The sequence below is a fragment of the Sus scrofa genome, chromosome 7 (genome assembly GCF_054392235.1).
Source record: "Sus scrofa isolate SSC_HxYL_T2T_F1_AM1 chromosome 7, Sscrofa_HxYL_maternal_Yorkshire_Landrace_v2.0, whole genome shotgun sequence".
NCBI classification, from domain to species: domain Eukaryota; kingdom Metazoa; phylum Chordata; class Mammalia; order Artiodactyla; family Suidae; genus Sus; species Sus scrofa.
Genome location: NC_139389.1, coordinates 18289200 through 18306586, shown reverse-complemented (window position 1 = coordinate 18306586; position 17387 = coordinate 18289200). Strand labels below are relative to the sequence as shown.

The 17387-nt window shown below is 37.0% G+C and overlaps 2 long non-coding RNA genes across 2 annotated transcripts in view; one reads left to right on the top strand and one right to left on the bottom strand.

Moving 5' to 3' along the window:
• The window catches only part of LOC106504343 (uncharacterized), a 796860-nt gene that overhangs the window by 736359 nt on the left and 43114 nt on the right, over window positions 1–17387 (top strand). The window lies entirely within an intron of this gene.
• Window positions 10143–17387, bottom strand: part of LOC100512907 (uncharacterized) — a 1315914-nt gene continuing 1308669 nt past the window's right edge. The window contains 2 exon segments of the long non-coding RNA NR_201444.1: window positions 10143–10522; window positions 11952–12078. This is a non-coding gene — a long non-coding RNA (uncharacterized LOC100512907).

Here is a 17387-nt window from a genome sequence, read left to right as displayed (position 1 = left end):
TCATTCACCAGCACTTGTGACTTTTTCAAGCAGAAATATGGGGTAAAGTAAAGCAGGACAAGATGGAGTTTTCAGCAAAGACGCTAAGAAGATACTGTAGAAACACGTCTCACAACAATGTTGTGCTTAGTTTCAATGCCCTCTTCTGGTGCCCCCTGAGATGATTGGGGCCATAAGTGATGCCTATTCATAGACTCTTTTTGGTGGCAGGTCACGCCTACCTCTGGAGTCAGAGATCACTATGGTGGTTTGCCTCCACCACCTGTAGGCCATGCAAGAAACACCTCATCCCATTTAGCCATGCAGGAAATGCTGTGCAGGCTGCTCCTAGTTGCAGGGTCCTGTGACGTGACAGTGATCAGGCATGTGTAGGTAGTTCCCAGAACATTTGGTAGTGGCAGCAGCAGGGCAGATGTGTTCCCAGAACACCCTGTGGTGCTTGGTTGCAGTGCCCACTTTTTGCCAAACTCTGAGGTGACTGGAGCTGCAGGTGGTGGCTGTTCACAGACCCCTAGTGTTGGTGGGCCATGCCTCCCTCTGGTGTCTGAGATGACTGCTGTGGTTCGTCCCTGCCACCTGTAGGTCACACAAGAGGTGCCACATTGTGCTTAGCTCCCCACTACCCTTAGCCCACACAAGAGGTACCAAGCCACCTGTAGCCCACACAAGAGGTGCCTGGTCATCTGTAGCCCAAGCAAGTGGCACCTAACCACCTGTAGCCTGTGCCAGATGTGCCCTGCCCTCTGGGAGTCTGCACATGCACAGGGAAAGAGATTACTATGGCAGCCCACCCCTCCTCCTCTCATCTTCTCCAGCAATGGCACCTTGCTTCTCCTGAGCCAGAACTCCTCCTGGGTTCCTTTGGCTATGACACTCTGCTCCTCAGCCTATTATGTACCACTCCCTAGCCCCTCAGGCTGTCACCACACAGCCAACCCTAGTCCCCTCCCTGGAACTGACCTCTGGAGCCTGAGTCTCAGGACACAGTCCCCTCCCAAGTATCTCTGGCTGTGGTATCTGGGGATGGTGGTGGAGATGGTCTATGCAGCTCTCATTCTGCTTTGCTCTCCTCAGTCCAGCTGCTGTGCTTTCCTCCATGACTTTGAAGTCCCTAAATCTTGGCTGATCTCGCCATTGGTTAGGTGGCTTCCCAGGGTGTGGGTTTCTTTCCTCTTTAACAGCTCCCTCTCAGGAGTGCTAGTCCAGTCCTGATTCCTTTTTTATCTCTCTGTTTTTTTCCTTTTGTTACATGGAGGGTTTCTTGATTTTTTGTAGGTTTAAGGTCCTCTGTCAGCAAGCATTCGGTAGATGTTCTGTGGGAATTGTTAGATAGATAGATAGATAGATAGGTAGATGTGTTTGTGGGAGAAGGTGAGTGCCACATCTTACTCCTCCACCATCTTGATCATTCCCTGGAGATAAAGCCTTTAAAGGGGTAATTCAGGTTAAATGAGATCATGATTGAGCTCTAATCCAATAGGACTGATACCCATATAAGAAAAGAGAGAGCAAGGGTATGACACAGAGATTAAAGGCCATTTAAGGACACAGTGAGAAAGCTACTGTCTACAAGCCAGGAAGAGGCTCCATCAGAAATCAACCCTGCCAACACCTTGACCTTGGACTTCCAGCCTCCAGAACTTTGAGAAAATACATTTCTCTTGTTTAAGCCACCCAGTCCATGGTATTTTGTTATGGCAGCTGGAACAAACTAATATTAAAAAAATACAATTTAATTTTTCCAATTTTAAAAATGAAAAATTCACATCTCAGGATATGAATTCACTAAGAATAACACCTTATTGTCAGGCGAACGTAGATAAATGAGGTAATACATTTCAAACCATTTTATATAACAGTATAAAGAAATAAAATGTTATTAACAAACTAAGTTTCTCAAAATATTGAGCAATGGCATGTTTCTCTCTTTTTCTATAGTTTTCCCTGATCTTATCTCTAACACAATCTTTTCACAAAGTTTTTAGAAGAGCCCCAAGATGCACTGAATTGGTGATCCACAGATCCCAGGTCTAGTTTAGGTTACAATAGAGAGACTATGGTCATATTTACCTCCTTGGATCTCTGTTTTCTCATTTTAAGAGTGGTTGGAGTAGAGTAACATTACTAATGTGTGAATCAATTTTATTTCAACCTAACAACAAAAATTTACAATGTAGTACATGTGAGGAAGGGTGGGTCATGTAAAGTTGAATATAATTCTCTTTGGCATAATTTCTCATAGGATTTAAATGTTAAGGTGTTTTACAAATATCCCAGAAGAGGATACAGGATGCATTATTCCTCAATTTTCTTTTCTCATTCAGCACTGGAAAGTGCTCACTATGATCTATCCCAGGTCTCATATTATAAGATCCTTTGACCATGATGTATTAGGGTCACATAAAAAGCCTCCTCATGGTTCTTTGCCTGCTTGCCTTCTATGAAAGAGGACTACTGAAGGTATTTTTACCCCAGGAAATAAATATGTCTTAAGAAAAGACAATTACTCTTTATACCCCAGGGAATGAGTGTTTAAAGGGAGAGGTGGTAGAGAATTTGAGATGTAGCCAAATTCCACACACTACACTTGCTATTATCAAGAAGGTTTTCTGTTAGCCATGAGAACCATCCTTATTTCTATTTATTTATTTTCACATTTCCTCTTTATAAACATATAATGTGCTATTTATTTTGATGTGTTGCTGTTGTTCTTTAGCATGGGATAATATATTCATGTAAATAATAAAATAGATTCCAAAATTATTTGGAAGGAAATGCAGGGAACAATGGGCAAGTGACTGTTTATAAATAGGAATTCAGCAGGCTTATCTGAGAGACAACTGTGGCACAGCCACAATCCCCAAGCATCAAGAACAGCATTCTGTTAGGGGAATAATACTGGCTTGCGTCATTATTCTTGTTATGGTGGTATAGTACACAACAATCAAGTGCTTCCTTAGGACTGATGCTGTACAGTATAATACAGCTCACATCATTTAATCTACATTAAATGATGCACAATTTACTAGGTTTTCATGTACTTTGTTTTCTTAGCCTTAGTAGAAATTGCCTCAGATGGCCTCATTGACCGCTGATCATAAATCAGCCCTTTATTGGTGAAGAGGTGAGGTGGGTTAACAATGGATTTACTTGTAAATTGAGAAGAGATAAATCTTTGCTCCCTCAAGGGTAGCAGTGTATTTATAGGTTGGAAGGCAGCACCACTTTTCAAAAATGCACTTTATCGGAGGGTAAAGTCTTCAAGACCTTGGGTGTTTACGATCTCTGAAGCTTGTGTATCTGCAGAATTGTTGTAAAATGCACTAATAAAATAAAATGGGATGCTTTGTATTTGCCTGTGTTACCACTTGAAGTACTTGTACAGGTAGAATAGAGGCTCCATAAAATAAACTCATAAGCTGAAATTTAATTCTTTGGGGAAAACTGCCACTTTTATTTACAGGTCTATAAGCTTAGCAGATAAAAATAACTAAGAATATATTGCAAATACATTTCATATCACTCTGTAATCAACGTCCCTGAATGGTATGTAAGCATCTCCATCCCATAAACCTGTCTGGCAATTCACTGTTGACAAGTATGTGAAATTAACCTCATCAGCAATAATCTAAACCTACTTAAAGAATAAGAGAAACATAGGATAGGCCTAGTCCTTATCCAGTTTATGATTATATTATGACACACTGAAATGTTCTTCTTGATTGCAAAATGACAGAATAATTATTTTAGAAAATTGCAATATAGAAAGCAAATAAATTTGGGACATAAAATAATTATAGAGATTTCAGAGCAATATTAAAATCTGAATTACATTTTTTAAAAATGGAGAACTTCTTTTAATGAGTCAAGCACTTTAAACATTTTGAAAGAACTGACTGAATCAGTTTTTGGATATTCTGACCTATTGCCATTCCATCTCAGTGAGATTTTTTGATATCCTAAAGTATCTCTATTCCATCAGAAAGCATAAAAATAAAAACAATTTTGGTAGAATAGCAAGAATTTGACTATTAACCAATTATTAAACATGAAATATGTTCTGCACTAATACACACTATTGAGTCGTTTTTTCACACACTAATGAGATGAGCTATTATATCAGGTGGAAGAGTGACAACAAACTCCTGTTGGTATTTACTAAATTGGTTTTTTTTTTTCATTTTTTTTACTCAAATGAATTTATCGCATCTGTAGTTGTATAATGATCATAACAATCTGATTTCATAGGATTTCCATCCCACAGCCCAAGCACATCCCCCCACCCCCCAAACTGTCTCCTCTGGAGACCATAAGTTTTTCAATGTCTGTGAGTCAGCATCTGTTCTGCAAAGAAGTTCCGTTTGTCCTTTTTTCAGATTCCACATGTCAGTGAAAGCATTTGATGTTGGTGTCTCATTGTATGGCTGACTTCACTTAGCATGATAGTTTCTGGGTCCATCCATGTTGCTAAAAATGCTGGTATTTCGTTCTTTTTGATGGCTGAGTAATATTCCATTGTGTATATGTACCTCATCTTCTGGATCCACTCCTCTGTCGATGGACATTTAGGTTGTTTCCATGTCTTGGCTATTGTAAATAGTGCTGCAATGAACATTGGAGTACATGTGTCTTTGCGAGTCGTGGTTTTCTCTGGATAGATGCCCAGGAGTGGGATTGCTGGATCAAATGGTAGTTCTATGTTTAGTTTTCTGAGGAATCTCCATACTGCTTTCCACAGTGGTTGCACCAATTTACAATCCCACCAACAGTATACTAGGGTTTCTTTTTCTCCACACCCTCTCCAGCACTTATCGTTTGTAGACTTTTGGATGATGGCCATTCTGGCTGGTGTAAGGTGGTACCCTCATTGTGCTTTTGATTTGCATCTCTCTAATAATGAGTGATATTGAACATCTTTTCATGTGTTTCTTGGCAATCTGTATGTCTTCTTTGGAGAATTGTCTGTTTAGATCTTCTGCCCATTTTTGGATGGGGTTGTTTGTTTTTTTGGTATGGAGCTGCAGGAGTTGTTTATAAATTTTGGAGATTAATCCCTTGTCAGTCAATTCATTTGCAAAGATTTTCTCCCATTCTGTGGGTTGTCTTTTTGTGTTGTTTAGGGTTTCCTTTGCTGTGCAGAAAGTTTGAAGTTTGAGTAGGTCCCATATGTTTATTTTTCTTTTTATTGTCAATACTCTGATAGGTGGATCTGAGAAAATGTTGCTGTCTTTTATGTCAGAGAGTGTTTGGTCTATGTTTTCCTCTAGGAGTTTGATAGTTCCTGGTCTTATATCTAGGTCTTTAATCCATTTGGAGTTTATTTTTGTGTATGGTGTTAGGAAGAGTTCTAATTTCATTCTTTTCCATGTGGCTGTCCAGTTTTCCCAGCACCACTTATTGAACAAGCTGTCCTTTCTCCATTGTATATTCTTGCCTCCTTTGTCATATATTAGTTGGCTGTAAGTGCATGGGTTTGATTCTGGGCGTTCTATCCTGTTCCACTGATCTATATGTCTGTCTTTGTGCCAGTACCATGCAGTTTTGACGACTGTTGCTTTGTAGTATAGTCTGAAGTCTGGGAGCCTGATTCCTCCAGCTCCATTTTTCTTTTTCAGGATGTCTTTGGCTATTCTGGGTCTTTTGTACTTCCAAACAAACTTTAAAATATTTTGTTCAAGTTCTGTGAAAAATGTCCTTGGTAATTTGATAGGGATTGCATTGAATCTGTAGATTGCCTTGGGTAGTATAGTCATTTTGATAATATTAACTCTTCCAATCCACGAGCATGGTGTATCTTTCCATTTATTTGTGTTATCTTTGATTTCTTTCATCAGTGGCTTGTAGTTTTCAGAGTACAGGTCTTTTGTTTTTTTAGATAGGTTTACTCCTAGGTATTTTATTCTTTTGGATGCAATGGTAAACGGGATTGCTTCCCTAATTTCCTTTTCTGCTTTTTCATTGTTAGTGTATAGAAACGCTATTGATTTCTGTGTATTGATTTTGTATCCTGCAACTTTGCCAAATTCATGGATAAGCTCTAACAGTTTCAAGGTAGAGTCTTTAGGATTCTCTAGGTGTAGTATCATGTCATCTGCAAATAGTGATAGTTTTACTTCTTCCTTTCCAATTTGGATTCCTTTTATTTCTTTTACTTCTCTGATTGCTGTGGCTAGGACTTCCAGAACTATGTTGAAGAGTAGTGGCGAGAGCAGACATCCTTGTCTTGTTCCTGATCTCAGTGGGAATTCTTTCAGCTTTTCACCATTGAGAATGATGTTCGCTGTGGGTTTGTCCTATATGGCCTTTATCATGTTGAGGTAGGTTCCTGTTATGCACACTTTCTGAAGGGTTTTTATCAGAAATGGGTGTTGGATTTTGTCAAAGGCTTTTTCCACATCTATTGAGAGGATCATATGGTTTTTCTTCTTCAGTTTGTTAATGTGGTGTATCACACTGATGGATTTGTGGATATTGATGAACCCTTGCATCCCTGGGATAAATCCCACTTGATCATGATGTACTATCTTTCAATGTATTGTTGGATGTGGTTTGCTAGTATTTTGTTGAGGATTTTTGCATCGATGTTCATCAGTGATATTGGCCTGTAGTTTTCTTTTTTTGTGGAGTCTTTGGTTTTGGTACTAGGGTGACGGTGACCTCATAGAATGATTTTGGGAGTATCCCTTCCTCTGCAATTTTTTGAAATAGTTTCAGAAGGAGAGTTGTTAGCTCTTCTCTAAGTGTTTGATAGAATTTGCCTGTGAAGCTGTCTGGTCTTGGACTTTTGTTTGTTGGAAGTTTTTAACCACAGTTTCAATTTCAGTTCTTGTAATGGGTCCATTCATCTTTTCTATTTCATCTTGGTTTAGTCTTGGAAGATTGTACTTGTCTAAGAATTTGTCCATTTCTTCTAGGTTTTCCATTTTATTGGCATATAGTTTCATATAGTAGTCTCATGATCCTTTGTATTTCTGTGGTGTCCGTTGTTACTTCTCCTTTTTCATTTCTAATTTTATTGATTTGAGTCCTCTCTCTTTTTTGCTTGGTAAGTCTGGTTAGGGGTTTATAAATTTTCTTGATCTTTTCAAAGAACCAGCTTTTCATTTTATTGATCTTTTCTATGGTTTTCTTTGTTTCTATTTCATTGATTTCTGCTCTGATCTTTATGATTTCTTTCCTTCTACTAACTTTAGGTCTTGTCTGTTCTTCTCTCTATAGCTGCTTTAGATGTAAAGTTAGCTTGTTTATTTGAGCTTTTTCTTGTTTCCTGAGGTGGGCTTGTATTGCTATAAACTTTTCTCTTAGAATGGCTTTTGCTGCATCCCATCGGTTTTGGTGTCGTATCTTCGTTGTCATTTGCTTCTAGGTATTTTTTAATTTCCTCTTTGATTTCTTCAGTGATCCATTGGTTGTTTAGTAGCATGTTGTTGAGTCTCCACATGTTTGTGTTTTCTGCAGTTTTTTTCTTGTTGTTGATTTCCAGTCGTATAGCATTGTGGTCGGAAAAGATGCTTGATATGATTTCAATTTTCTTAAAGTTACTGAGGTTGGATTTGTAGCCCAGGATATGGTCAATCTTAGGGAATGTTCCATGTGCACTTGAGAAGAATGTGTATTCTGTTGCTTTTGGATGAAATGTCCTATAAATATCTATTAAGTCCATCTGGTTTAATGCTTCATTCAAGGCCTGTGTTTCCTTATTGATTTTCTGTCTGGTTGATCTGTCCATTGCTGTAAGTGGGGTGTTAAAGTCCCTCACTATGATTGTGTTATTGTCGATTTCTCCTTTTAAGGTTGTTAGCAGTTGCCTTATATATTGTGGTGAACCTGTGTTGGATGTGTAGATATTTAAAATTGTTATAACATCTTCTCGGATTGATCCTTTGATCATTATGTAATGTCCTTCTTTGTCCCTGAAAATATTCTTCATTTTAAAGTCTATTTTGTCTGATATGTGTATTGCTACTCCAGCTTTCTTTTGATCCCCGTTTGCATGAAATATTTTCTTCCATGCTCTCACTTTCAATTTGTATGTGTCCCTAGAAGTGAAGTGGGTCTCTTGAAGACAGCATATATATGGGTCTTGTTTTTGTATCCATTCAGCCAGTCTATGTCTTTTGGTTGGGGCGTTTAATCCATTCACATTTAAGGTAATTATTGATATGTATGTTCTTATTGCCATTTTATTAATTACTTTGGATTTGTTTTTGCTGCTCTTTTTCCTTTCCTTCTTCTCTTGTTCTTTTCTGCCTATAGAAGTTCCTTTAGTATTTGTTGTAAGGCTGGTTTAGTGTTGCTCAATTCTCTCAGCTTTTGCTTATCTGAGAAGGTTTTGATTTCTCCTTCAAATTTGAATGAGCACCTTGCTGGGTAGAGTAATCTTGGTTGGAGGTTTTTTCCTTTCATCACATTGAGTATATCATGCCACTCCATTCTGGCCTGCAGAGTTTCTGCTGAAACATCTGCCGATAGCCTTATCGGGGTTCCCTTGTATGTTATTTGTTTCTTTTCCCTAGCTGCTTTCAAGATTTTCTCTTTGTCTTTAATTTTGGTCAGTTTGATTAGTATGTGTCTTGGGGTGTTCCTCCTTGGGTTTATTTTGTATGGTACTTGTTGCGCTTCCTGGATTTGAGTGAGTGATTCCTTCCCCATGATAGGGAAGTTTTCGGCTATTATCTCTTGGAATATTTTTTATGTCTCCTTCTCTCTCTCTTCTCCTTCTGGCATCCCTATAATATGGATGTTGGTGCATTTCATGTTGTCCCAGAGTTCTCTGAGGCTCTCTTCATTTCTTTTCAATCTTTTTTCTCTTTTCTGTTCTGCATCTGTAATTTCCACTCATCTGTCCTCCACCTTGCTTATTCGTTCTTCTGCCTCCTGTATTCTGCTGTTAGCTGCTTCTAGTGAATTTTTTATTTCAGTTATTGTATTTTGCATCTCTTCTTGTTTAAGTTTTTTATCTTGTATCTCTTTGGTCAGTGTTTCCTGTAAGTTATCCATCTTTGCTTCCAGTTTATTTATTTCCAATGTCTTGCGTCATCTTCATCATCAACAGTCTAAAATCTTTTTCCTGGAGGCTGAGAATCTCCTCATGGCTTAGCTGTTTTTCTGGGGTTTTTTTCTTTCTCCCTCATCTGAGTTACAGTTCTATGCCTTTTCATTTTTATAGGTTTTTGGTGTGGTGACCTTTTTATAGATAATAGAGTTGTAGCCTCTCTTACTTCTGATGTCTGCCCCCCTGTGGCTGAAGTCAGTATGGGGGCTTGGTGTAGGCTTCCTGATGGGAGGGGCTGGTGCCTGCCCCCTGGTAGGAGGAGCCGATTCTAATCCCTCTGGGGGGTGGGGCTTAGTCACTGGATGGGATTAGAGGCAGCTGTGTGCCTGAGGGGTCTTTAGGTAGCCTGTTTATTGAGGGGTGGGGCTGTGATCCCACCTGGGTTGTTGTTTGCCCTGGGGCTTCTCAGTGGCTGGCTGAGGAGTGCGGCCAGATTTTCCCAAAATGGCCACCTCCAGAGAAAGGCACTGCTGCTGAATATTCCTGAGAGCTTTGCTTTCAATGTCCTTCCCTCACAAGCTACATTCACCACTGTTTTCCCAGGATGTCCTCCAAGAACTGCGGTCAGGTTTGACCCAGATTCCCTTGGAGACTTTGCTTTGCCCTGGGACTCAGTGCACATGAAAGTCTGTGTGTGCCTTTTAATAATGGGGTCTCTATTTCCCCCAGTCCCATGGAGCTCTTGTGCACAAGCCCCACTGGCCTTCAATGCCAGATGCTCCGGGGCTCTTTCTCCCTGTGCCAGATCCCCACACGTGAGAGTTTGATGTGTGGCTCAGAACTCTCACTCCTGTAGGTGAGTCTTTGTGAACCAATTAGTTTACAGTCTGTGGAGCTTCCCACCCTGGAGGTATGGGGTTGTTTATATCACAAAATCATCCCTCCTACCTCTTGATGTGGCCTCCTCTTTTTCTTCTGGAGTAGGGTATCTTTTTTAAGGTTTCTGGTCCATTTTGGTGAAGTGTGCTCAGTCTTTAGTTGTGAATTTTGTTGTTTTTAGGAGAGAAGTTGAGCTCCAGTCCTTCTATTCTGCCATCTTAATCCCATCTCCACTAAATTGTTTTTTTTTTTTTTTTTTTTGTCTTTTGTTGTTGTTGTTGTTGTTGCTATTTCTTGGGCCGCTCCCACGGCATATGGAGGTTCCCAGGCTAGGGGTTGAATCCGAGCTGTAGCCACAGGCCTATGCCAGAGCCACAGCAACGCAGGATCCGAGCTGCGTCTGCAACCTACACCACAGCTCACGGCAACGCCGGATCATTAACCCACTGAGCAAAGGCAGGGACCGAACCCGCAACCTCATGGTTCCTAGTCGGATTCGTTAACCACTGCGCCACGACGGGAACTCCCACAAAATTGTTTTGATTGCACTCACCAATTCCACTCTCTTTTGCTATTTCCTGAATTCAGAAAACAGGCATCTCTCTCTTGTCCTTCTGGAAAAAATGCACAGCCTTTTCTTCTTCTTTCCTGTTAAAATCAAGTGGCTGTTATTTTTTCAAACAAGGTGACTTCCTCTCTGTACCACATGGAGTTCACTCTTCCTTTCTTCTCAAAGACCTCCTGCATGTCCCTTCCTCTCCTTGGTGTCCCCTTACTCTCAACTGATCTTCCCCACTGGCTTTGAAACAGGTACCAGTCCCTCCTTTACAAACAGAATAAAGCCAAAGAGTCACCTTTTCTAAACTACATCCCCTTTCATTTGCTACCATAATTCCTTTCTTGAAAAAGTTGTTATACACCATCTCCATGTCTGCATTTTATCGTTGCTTGCTCTTTTCTCAATCATCTCCAATCTGGCTTCTACCTCATCACCTCTCTGAAGTAGCTGCTAGGTTGTCACTCACAATTTATGTGTCAGAAATCAAACAGATATTTTCTAGTTTTTAACTTGCTGATTTCTCTTTAAATTAAAAAAAAATTACAGTTGATGTAAATGTTCTGTCGATTTCTTTCGTACTGCAAAGTAACTGGGTCATACAAATATCTTCTTTAAATGCTTAAAAGTGTTTATGAAAACATAAAAATATATATGAAGGATATGTAATTGCAGTAGAATCAACACAGAGTTTAAGAAATACGATTTTCCCATAGTATTTGGAGTACCTTGCACCTCCCCAAAGATGCATTGTCAAAAAAAAAAAAAAATTAAAGCAGATAACCTAATAAGTATTAATTTATAAAGGCTTACTTTCATTGGACAATTGTAAATAATTTCTGATTTCTGGGGATTATGATCTTCTATTAAGCAATCTTAGAGATTCTTATTTTTAAGGTACTTGTATCAACAATATATTCACTCTTCTTTTTTTGAATGTAATAATGCTTAGTATTGCAAAAGCCTCAAAAATATTTGTATTGGCTGGAATTATGTGACTAGTATTTCAAAAAAATCTATCTAGTTAACGTTGCTTGAGCTGAGCTGAATGAACCTGTCCTCAGACTAGATGACAAATAAGACTTCTTAATAAATGAATGAGGTGTTACCCTCAAGACAATTCATATTCCTCTTAATTTAAACTACACTTTTCTCTGATGAGACTAACATTCTAGCCTAATTTCATTTCAAAACCATTAACGTTCTCTTCTGTCTATATGTTGCCAAACATCTGGGATAAAAAATGGTGGAAAAAAAACCCAAAAAACTCATTCTTATTTTCCCCTTGAATCTAGAAAGAAGACTAGCACCTCAAAAAGAAAATTGCCTAATAAAATGCACAACATTCAACCATATATTTGGCAGAGTTTTCTAGACATTGCTGCCATGGAAATAAATGGCAAGACAGTACAGAAAAAATACATGTAGTTCACTGTATTAATCAGTTTTTACTACGTTATTCTATAGTTAAAAAAAAGGTTATTCCGTGTTAATAAAGACCCTGAAAATTCAAAACCTTACAACAATAGTAGTTATTTCTTGACCACAGTATGTATTCATCATGGGTTAGCTGAGGTTCTGCTCCCAAATTCTTCATTTAAATCCATAAGGGTCAACTCTTACAGATTTAAGAGGTCATGATGGCCTCCTGAAAAAAAGAAAAAAGAAGGTACACAATAGCTTTTGAGACTTTTGGTAGAAAGTGGTATGTGTCAGATTTATTCACATTTCACTGGCCAAAGCCAGTGAGAGTTCCATGTCTCAGAGAGGTAGAGTTCTCTCACAAGAAGGGAAAGCCTGTAATGGCAGCAATAACAATAAAATCTTTTACACATCACCCAGTGTAGAAGATTATGATTATTATTGCAAGGACACAAAAAGATTTGAAGTCAGTTTTTTCCCGTGAGGATGAATCAAAAAAATGGGTTTGGCCAGTGATGCTGCTGGTAATATTTAGCTCATTATTAGCAAGTAATATTTGTTTACTCTGTGCTGGGCACTGAGCTAGTGCATTCCATTTGGTTTCAGTACTGATAAAATTATATCTGTAATTTCTGGTGAGAACACTGGGACTTAAGACTTAATTTCCAAATACAATGTCTAAGGAAATACAGAAAACAAATGAGAGAGTCTGAGATTATACTCTGGAAGCCTTTTTTTCTTAACCCATCTGAACCTTAGCAGGTCATAATGCCAAACAAATAAAGACATTGAACAATTCCTAAATTATAGGAATTCCTAACAATTTCTAAGTTAGAGGTTCTAAAAATTTGTATTACTGTCATACTCATAATATATATTGTTTTTCAAATGAATGAATTTGGAATTTATATGGTAAATATGTCTCTGACTAATTACAGAAACACAAGCCATCGCTTTTGAATCATCTATGATGCCCAGAAATAAACCTAGTGGGCCTGGTGAGAAAGCAGTATTGAGTTACCAAGTCTAAGGTGCCTTTAAGACACTTCATTCACTCCTTGGCACATTTCTGATCAAACAAAGCGGCAGGGGGGTGGGGGGGACTCATTCAATTTTTATGGAATAGAATAAGAATATGAATTAATAAATTCATGATGAAATGTGTCCCTTTCATGTCCCAGACCTATTTCCTTGACTCAGTTGTTATTGTTGACTTAATCACCACTTGATCACTTTATTATTTTTCTGGTTTTAGGAGTCTATTTTGTTCAGCTTCCTAGGCCAAACTAATACTATTCAACACCAATATATGCATGCTCAGAGAAGAACTGAATGATCAGATATAGGAGATTTGCCAAAAACACACATAATTATTCTTTCCTTATATCCAAATACATATATACCAATGTGCTATATTTAGTACCATAAAATACCAAAGTATATTGAAGGGTTAATAGTCGTTAACACTGCTATCACCCTAATAGTTATTCTTCATTATTTTCTAGCAAATACCTGACCACTAAGAGGCTAAGTAGGTTTGGAAAAGAGAATCTTTTAGAAAAGTTATGTAATTATTGGAAAACCAAGAGTCAGGTGATTAAAAATACAAAAAGTAAATTAAAAACTTTATCTATAAGGTAGATGATATAAAACATTTATAAAAATTAAAGAACTATAATTTTTTCATATTTTACTAAATTATATTTTTATAAATGACAAACATTTATACTTAATTTTTATATTTTATTCAAATATATATTAGATATGGTATATGTATTATACATAGAAAAATATAAAGTATATATGACAGGAACGAATGAAAAAGGTAATTAAATAAATTATACCTATTTACAGTAACATCCAAGGATAACAGATATCTAGGAATTTAGTAAGAGTTTTGAAATGCTTCTATAGATTGATCAGGGAAAAAAAACTAAAATTATCAATATAAAGAATGAGAAAAAATGCCATCTACAGATAATAAAAGAGTAATAAGAGCATAATGCAAATAAACTTGACAATCTAGAAAAAAATGGACAAATTTCTGAAAATTGAAAACCTCCAAAGTACATTCAAGAAGAAACAGATAATCTGAACAGTCCTGTGTCTATCAGAGAAATTGGAGATGTAGCTAAACCTTACCCAAGAAAATTATCAAGTATTATTATAGATATGTGTGTGTGTGTATATATATAGATATATATATGCATGCAAAACCAGAAGTAATATAAGAAAAACTACACTTTTTAACAAAATTCTTCACAAAATTTTGCAAATGAAATCCTAGAGAGAGAAAAAGAATAATACATCAACGCCATGTGTGGTTTACCCCAGGAATGCCGCATTGATTTAACATTTGAAAATTAATCAATATAAGTAACTATATTAAGATACTCAAAATGAAAATCCATCTAATCATTTCAAGAGATGCATAAAAACCATTTCACAAAATCTAACATCCATTCCTTATAAAAGCTCTCAGAAAACTAGGAATATAAAGAATTTACTCAACCTGACAAAGATAGCTATGAAAAACCTACAGCTAACATCATACTTAATGGAGAAATATTAAATGCTCTCTCCCTAGGATCAGGAACACTGATAATAAAAAATCAGAACTTGACTAAAAAAACAAAATTTAAAATAGTAAGAACATTCCTTAGTAATAAGTCTGAAAACAAAGCAATTATCTGAAAAGTAATTAATAGCCACAATACATAAGGAATTCATACAACTCAACAGCAACAAAAACAAAATAATCTGGTTAGAACTAAGAATCCAAGGAGTTCCCACTGTGGCACAGCAGAAATGAATCTGACTAGTATCCATGAGTATGTGTGTTCCATCCCTGGCCTTGCTCAGTGGTTCAGGAACCTGGCCTTGCAGTGAATTCTGATGGAGATCATAGATGTAGCTCTGATCCTGCGTTGCTGTGGCTGTGGCTTAGGCCAGCAGCTGTAGTTCCAATTCGACCCTTAGCCTGGGAACTTCCACATGCCACAGGTGCAGCCCTAAAAATCAAAACCAAAAAGGACTCGGCTGCAGTGGCTCAGGTTCAATCCCTGATCTGGGAAACGTCCATGTGTTGCAGGTGCATCAAAAAAAAAAAAAAAAAAGTAATAATAATAAATAAAATAAGCAAAGGACCTAAATAGACATTTTTCCAAAGAAACTATTCAAATGGCCAAGAGGCACATGAAAAGGTTTCTTAACATCACTGGTCATCAGGGAAATGCAACACCACGAAGTGATACCACCTAGAATGACTGTTATCAAAAGAAAAAGAAAAAAAAAAGAGACAGCAATGATGGCAATGATGCAGAGAAAAGAGAACTCTTGTGCACGCTTGGTGGGAGTATAAACTGATATAAACATTAAGGAGAAAAGTATGGAAGGGCCTCAAAAAAATAATATTAGAACTACCATATAACCCAACAATTCCACTTCTGGGTATATATCTACAGAAATAAAATCACTGTTTTGAAGAGCTATCTGCTCCCCCATGTTCACTGCAGCAAGATTTATAATAGCCAATACATGAAAACAAGTATCCATCAATGGATGAATGAATAAGAAAATATCATATCTATGTAATGAAATATTACTTATCCATCAAAAAGAAGGAAATCCTGGCATTTGTGACAGCAGGAATGGATCTTGTTAGAACATCATGCTAAGTGAACGATAGACAATAAAAGACAAATACTGTATTATATCACATGTGGAATCTTAAAAAAACTCAAACTTATAGAAACAGAGAATAGACTAGTAGTTATCTGGGGCAGTGTGGGGGTGGGTGGGGGTGGGTAGCATGGGTGAAGGTGGTCAAAACATACAAACTTCTAGTCATAAGATAATAAGTTCTGGGGAATGTCATGTACAGCCTGGTGACTACAGATAAACAATGTTGTGTTGTGCATATGAGTGTTGCTAAGAGAGTAGATCTTGAAGTTTTCATTACAGGAAAAAAATTAACTGTCTGAGGCAATGGAAATTAACTAAATTTACTGTGGTGATCATTTTACAAAATATACATATATTAAATCATTATTTTGTACACATTGAAGTTATACAATATTATATGTCAATTGCTTCTAAATAAAACTTCGGAGAAAAAAAAACCCTACATGTTATTTTATGTCAATTACATCTCAATAAAGCTGTTAAAAACTTGAAGTAAGAAAGATAAATATGCATTTGGGAGGTGTTTACCCCAGTGGAGAGGGTTAGATGTATGCATCGTGAGAAGATCCTCTGGTTAACTGCATTTTATTGTTAAGATCCTACATTTTGTGTTAAGTAGTATGTTAAAGTGTGCTTTTAATATTATTAAAAATAATATTGTGATTAGAATAGAAAAGAGCAGAATGATCCAATGATGATATTACATTTTAAAATGATGGTTGTAAAGTTTAATCTGATTATCTTCTCTACATGTCTTCCTAAAAGATAATAATAATTATAATAATATTTTCCAGAGTCTATTCAAATGTTTTTAAACCTTGAGTATAAGTTATAGCAACAATTCAGTTCTACATTATTCTGGAGTAGAAGACTATTTTAAATTCTATTTCAAGTTTTGAGCTAGAGAGAAATAATACTGCTCTCAGTTTCGTCAAGGATATGCTTTTAAGTATTCTGGTAGTTATACTTCAGGATATTATTATGTTTAATAATGGTCAAATCGAGTACAAGAATGCCACATGAAAAATCACTTTTTAAAATGGGTTTCAGGATTCTGTACCTCACCCATGACCTATGCGTTTCTTTGTGCATTCAGACATGAAACTTAACAATCTAGTCTCCAAAGAATGGCTTTTAATGCTCTGACTTTTGAAAAAGGTGGAGAGATATGAGCCTTGTGTTGACTTATTTTTTTCTTGTGGTGAAGGGTGGAGTAATGTGTGGATATGTGATGTTTTTCCGAGGTTTCTGGCAAGTATCACACCTCTGACCATGATCTCAACAGGAGGACTTGAGCCAAATGTTCCCCCATTGGTTTTTCTCCTCTAATATATGAGCTTGTAGCAGACCTTAAATCATGGTTTGGTAATGTACTTAAAGCTATGACTTTAATAGTCCTGAAATGCTCAGTTTTTTTCTAGAATGATAATGAAATAAATTGACTAATAGCTGTGAATTCTTCAAAACAGATGTTGGTGGAGGGCTTTTCTCATTGCACAAATCCAGGCAGAAATTCATACAGAGTACAACCTGGAAGGTGGCCCTGGAGTTGTACAACCATTCAGCTCTCAATAGTTAAAGTTTAAGATATATCAGAAGTCAGTGTGTAACCTTTTATGATGAGCACTAAATTTTATTCTTCAGGAGTAAAATTAGTTGGTAGCTATTCAAGAGGTCATTACATAAATTTTATGATTTTATGAATCCTTATTTTTGGCATTTTTAGTGAAATGGTTTGGTAAGATGATTTCCTAACAAGTTTAAACCCATACAAATAACTTACAGATCATAATTTTGAAAATACTCAAAATCTTGCACAAGAAATCATGGAAATACATTGCCATTTCATAA